The sequence below is a fragment of the Xiphophorus maculatus genome, chromosome 13 (assembly GCF_002775205.1).
Source record: "Xiphophorus maculatus strain JP 163 A chromosome 13, X_maculatus-5.0-male, whole genome shotgun sequence".
NCBI classification, from domain to species: domain Eukaryota; kingdom Metazoa; phylum Chordata; class Actinopteri; order Cyprinodontiformes; family Poeciliidae; genus Xiphophorus; species Xiphophorus maculatus.
The window spans coordinates 9,980,729-9,987,172 of NC_036455.1; positions in this window are offsets into that span (position 1 = coordinate 9,980,729).

A 6,444-nucleotide genomic window follows, 5' to 3' on the forward strand; every position below is an offset into this window, starting at 1 on the left:
CAGGCCTGGTATTTCTCCTTCAGATCTGAAATATGATTGACTGCAAGATTAACTGACTGAAGTTGCTGCTGACTGAGCCTAGTTTGGGTTGGTTCTACAACTACACTAGGAACCTCTTCAGCATCAGTGGTTGGTAGTGGCCAGAGGCCATGCTGTTGCAAAGGTTCTTCAAGAGTCTCTGGTGCGTTGGAATTTTCCCCAAACATGTTGTTAGTTGCTGTGCTGTTGGCACCCATCTTTGCCAACATCTGTTCAGTCCAGATTTGTGTTGGTGTTTTATTATTTTCTGTACGCAAGGAATGGTGGCTCCATGCCTTTCTGAATTGTTCTAGTCGGCTTTGAATCTCAGGAAGAAAAACTATGTGAAGAGAAAGTTTGTGCACATCATTGCTGGGATCCGAGAAGGCTGAATCTTCAAGATTATAAAACGTGCTATAAAATGGTTCCAGAACATGTAAAAACACATCCCTCCAAAGACGCTCAATTCTCTGATTATGGATGGATTCCCCAGTTAGATGACTCCGACATTCAATGCCCTGAAGGAGGTTCATCACCAGTGCCACTTGCACATTCTCTCCACCATGGTCTGACCTCACTCTAGAAGGTAAGCCATAGAGGCCTGTTGCCTTGAGAAAATGAAATAGCACTGTTGAGGCACGATTGTCTGTGCTGCAGTTCAAGTAAATAATTAAGCGAGAACATCCATCGATGCCACCATGGACCACAAAGCCCCACCTAAATGGAAATACAAAAAATGTATAAGGAATAATGTATGCAAATGTGTATAGCGAATTTAATTCTAAGTCATCTACTCTGAAATAAATTCCTGATATTTTCAGATACCTTATGAGACGCATGTTGCCATCAATATGCCATAAACTGTTGGGATACGGCACATGATAGACACGTTGAGATACTGCACTGCTCCCCCTCCTTGCAGTTGCCATTGGGTTGATTCAAGCCATCATCTCACGGACCTTACGCCGTGGAACCACTAGTCCTTGTGCATGCAACAAGCCTTGCATCATCTGGTTCAATGAAGGACATCTGGTCTTACTATTTCGAACCATCACACAATTTTACATTTTGAAAGTACCGTAATCTTTTACAAAATATAGGTTTCAGATTTCACATCTGGTCATAAAATAAATGATTTTTTTTATCATCATCATTTGTGACACTTAACATTAAATAATTAGTATTCTGCACCACCACTGTTGAACATATTACTTGTTCAGAAGTAATATATTTAGATTCCATACCTCAGTCCCAGAATTTGGATACAGGGATTGAAGTTGTCTGATATTAGTTTCAAGGTCTTCATCAGTCACTGCAGCCAACCTTCCCCTGATTGGTACCCCAAGTGCTTTGGACTTCTTATAAAGAAATGATGTTGAGCATCCAAAGATGTTTGCCATCCTCTTTACCGTGTGTCCTTGGGCCAAAAGAAAGTTGATCTGCTCTCTTGTAATATGAATTGCTGGTCTACCTCGACCACCTAAAATAGAATCATATTCAAATGCATCAGCATAATGTTTACTTTATACATCTGTTTTTCTCTATCTCTCTGTCTATATCTTTCTGTCCTCTACAGGTGTCCCTGTGTCTCCTAAGGGTGACACAATGCTTTTCACATAATGTATAAATGTATTTTGATATACATAATTTCCTGTTGCAAATGCATGAACACAAAGCTTTAAACTTTTATAGACGCTGGAAAGCAACTTAAAGTGTGAATCAGACATGAACCGGGGTTGCGCTTTTATTTTCAGAGGAGCTAAAGGAGGGAGCTGTAGTGCCGTGTAGCATGTCAAAATCAAGAGCTGGCTGGCTTTACTAGAATTTCCGAAGAGGCAGATAGCTTTACCACAGTATAAAAACTACAACTGGTTACTACCTGAACTGGCCGGGGCTGCAGAATATTCCCCACTTCCAGCTTGGACATGGGTCGATAGTAGCACTTTCAGCTCCCCTAAGCCGTTTTTCAGTGCATTGTGTGTTTCGACAGAAAGTAAATCAGAAATTCTTTGCAAATTTCTTAAGCATTCTTCAAGTACACGATTTTCGCGCTCTCCGCATATCCCATACTGAAGAGCTCTTTCTATATTGTGGCATTTTCTTACAATTTTGTCCAAAACTGCCAGCCCCATTGAATGTTCAGGCAATTGTTTGGACAGCTCAGTACAGCCAAAGAGGGGCTTAGACGCAATCTCTTAATTCAGATATCTAAAATTGTAATTCTGACTAGTCATAATTACGTTCGAGATATCTTAAATTATAATTACGGATGTATGACCCTTCCAATGACGGATCCGGTGACGTCATTTGAGATATCTTGAAAGGAATTTTGACTAGTCAAAATGTAATTGAAGATATCTTGAATTATTATTCTTCCTAGTCAGAATGTAAATACAGATATCTTAAATTACCATTCCAGATAGTCAGAATGTAGTTTGGTCTAGTCAAAATGCAATTTTAGATATCTGGAATGTATTTACGGATAGTCAGACGAAACCTAATTTATGTTAAAACGGCTTGCCATAGTAGGTTGGATGGTTCAACCTCCACCTCCACTGACTGGAGGTTGGAGGTTGAACTACCTCCAACCTCCAATTTCACCTCCACCTCCAATTCTCCAATTTTCCGGAGATTTTCCTGGAGCAGGAAATTTCCTGCTCAATTTCCTGCTCCAGGAAATAGATGGGACACATACCAGTGGTTCTTAACCAATATGTTTTCATACACATTTATCTTTTTCCTTTAAATATCTGTAATTAGATTTAAAAACTTGGCTAAAATTTGAATGATGAATATTTTGATTCAGATTAGAAGTATGATCAAACTATGTAATCAGTAATTTCTACTTTACATGAGTCACATGATCAACAGCTACCAGATCAATAGGATGTATTACGAGCTTGATGGTTTGTTTTGCATATCATACAAGCTCCACATTGTTTTTCAGAATATGTGCTACAATTTTTAATGACTCATAGCTTATTCATGTGTGATTCCAATTTAATTTCTTATTTAATAGCAATTAAATAAGACATTAGCAGAATATTGACAAAAATATTTATGGGTGTTACTACTGACGTAAAAGACAGAGGATGACAGGATAATGTTGTGGCATATTTTTTAATGACTTATTAAGTGAATAAACTTATTTATGTGGGATTTTAATTGTGTTTCTTTGTTAATGGAAAGACCACTACAGTTAGACAAGTTGAAAAGTGAAAATAATGTATTTTCTTAAAAGTATTGAAGAAGTTGATTTATTGTATTGTTCTAAAATTAATATTTCACAAGAAAAAAGGACTGTGGGATACATAAAGGATGGAAGTAAGTTGGGTTGTAACTTTCCATATCAGAATTGATGAAGAGAAAATGTTCAACATTAAATTAAAAACAGCTTGAGCCAAAGCTGAAACCTAATTTGAAAGTAGCTTTTTCCAAATCAGTTTGAACCACACCAACTTTGCAGAAAAAAACATATTCCTGGATAGTTTTCATTTCAACTCTTGCTGCAGTATTTTTTGATCAGTTGGAGAGTTTTATTTTAAATAATGTGGACATCTTAATCTAATGTGAGTTTGCGGCTACAGATGTTTTACTTAAATTTGTGCTGCCCTGTGTGAACAAAAGGGCTGATTCCAATCAAAAAAAACCTTGAAGTTATAAAACTTAAACAGAATATAGGAAACTCTGAACTGTGCCTGTGTGGTGATGAGCTCTCAATTATAACTGCAGTTTTCAAGTTGTCTACATGGTTCATTAGCAAAAAAATTATTTCGGTGAGAATCTGTAAGACAACATTGAGTAGCAGCATTTGGTAAAGTTTTGAGTTGAAATGCACTACATAAAATGTGTTACATCTAGTAAGATCATTTGCACAGCTTGGTTTATGATGTTACATTCTAAAGCAATAAAGTTTATTCTGCTAGTAAACCTTATAGACAAGAACAGCTTTATGCACATTTCCATGTCCAGAACATGAACATATTCTTTGTATCTTTTAGGACAATCACTTCCATCCCGAGATTCTGGTGCTCATCGTAAGTAGCTTCATACTTATTAGAATGTTTGCTGCGCATTTCAATGCAACACTTTTGCAAACTACATTAAGTGAAAGCTTCATATGCTTGCTATGTTCACTGTTTTGTTTAAAAAATTAAATAACTTTTTTTTTACTTCTGCAGTGGGCTCATCTCCTACCAGCAGTGAAAGCGAGTTACACAAGTCTGAGTAAATTAGCTGTCTCAATCATTTGGAAGCAGATTTACCAGAATGCATAAAACAATTATCACAAGATTTGTACCACATAATCCCAATTCAAAAGAAAAAAATTATCTTAAACTTGGTGAAATGGAGACAAGTTGTTTTTTTCTTTTTTTCAAAATAAATCTGAAATAAGTCATGTTTCCCAGTGCATCTATGAAATCTGTAGAAAGTTTTTCTTTACATTCTTCATAAAAGCAATGAATGCGTGTTTGGAGAACACAGAGAAAGCTAAGAACACACAAGTCATCCAGTGATTTGTGAAAATACTGATACCTACTTAGAAATGGAAGAATTGGATAGGTGAGTATATTTACGTTTTTGTCTGATCAGTTGGGCAGCTTCTTAACACTAGCAAGTGGTGGGATGAAGGTTAATGCATTAATATCTGATGTTTTCTTTTCCATCTATCAAATCTACTAAAACTATTGAACAAAATATTGCAATTATTTAAAACAAATTTTAAAAATCAAAAATAGACTGAAAGACTTCATTTCTAATAAATGAAACTCATGATTAGAATATATTTTAGACTAGCAAAGTAATATGTATTTGTATGAAGATTTACAATACATATGCTATTTGCACTCATCTGTGAATTAAGGGACTTTAGTTCTTTTCAAATTCATTTGGATCTTTACAATGTTGAAAAAAGATTTGTTTCATAGACATATTCTTTTGCTTTAATGAGTTGATTATTTCCCTAAGTTTTCTTACGTTTTATGGTCTCCAATATTAATGGAATACAAAATTGCTTGATTAAAAGTTTTTGGTCTAGTTTTGTGGGACTTTGTTGGATTTTCTTTTTTCTTTTTTTTTTTTTTACCTTGCTTTAAAGTTGTATAATAAATGATCCAATAATTTTTTTCTACTGTAATTTGCTCTTGTGGTACAAAGATTACTAAGCATAATATTTTTGTTGAATGGTAAGATTGTGAGTAAAATATTGACATAAGCACCTTCTTTCAAATAATTAAATCAAGCTATGCATGCAACAAAATGTTTACAAATTTTACTATATGACCTAGATAATCATGTCTTTACATGTTTTCTGTTTGCTTGTCTTTTGTGAGAGAACATTTTCAAAGGATTAAGATTAAACAGAACACTGTACTGAATACTGAAACCTGTGTTTTTGTTTCTCATTGAATAAATCAAATTATTATAAGTTGTTCTTTTTTTATGATGCAAGTTCATGTTTACCTGAAATATATTTCAGTAGGTTTTCATCAACCTGTCCAGTTTTTTTACAAAGAAGAAGGATTTTATTATTATTATTATTATTTTTAGCTAATGTTAAGAAGGTGTTTATAGAAACTAGAAAATTTCAAAAAATCTGTATAACATCTTTCTAAGATGTTGGGGTTCAGAAAAATGGCTTTATTTACAGGGCTTATACCAGTAGACTTCCAGGGGTAATCACCACAGAGTTTCTGCTTTGGTCTTAATGAGTTGTTCCACCATGCAGAAAAGCAAGACAATTACAAAGCAGATGAACAATAACCTCTAACTCAGTCTTGCATAAGTTCCACATAGTGTGCTGTAAATTATCAGACTATTGTTTTACTAGAGTACATATTGTGTAAGACTTTGAAATGAGGTTGTTTGATTTGACAATAATTAAGAAAAACACATTTTATTTGAGCTATTAAATTAGTTCCAAAACAGTATTGTTTTTCTAATATTATTGAAATGACACAGTTTAACTTTTGAAAACGATTCACAGGTGCAGATGTCCCTTTAGCATCTATTAAGTTAATTAAAACTTATTGTTTTTAAACAAAGCTTTAATGTCTAATATACTTTTTAAACTAACAGTAAGATCACAGTTGATACATTTGTGGTACATTTAAAGAAATTAATGGTACATTTACAATGTGAAAAATTCTGCAACACAATTTCCATAGAAGATTGGTGAAATTTGGGTTGTTTGTATAATAACTATGATTATGACCATTAGAAACATTAAACTACACAGTCTGTCAAAAATACAGTGCAGGATAAAGTTGTTTGATATATCTGGATTTTTAAAACTTTATATAAGCATATGTAAGACGCAGAAAATGTACCATTTATAAGATAAGATCTGCTTTTCTACTTCAATTTTAAAACCTCACATTTCTTAAACACACGTACATTGCGTCGTGACGACCACTAGGCGGCGGC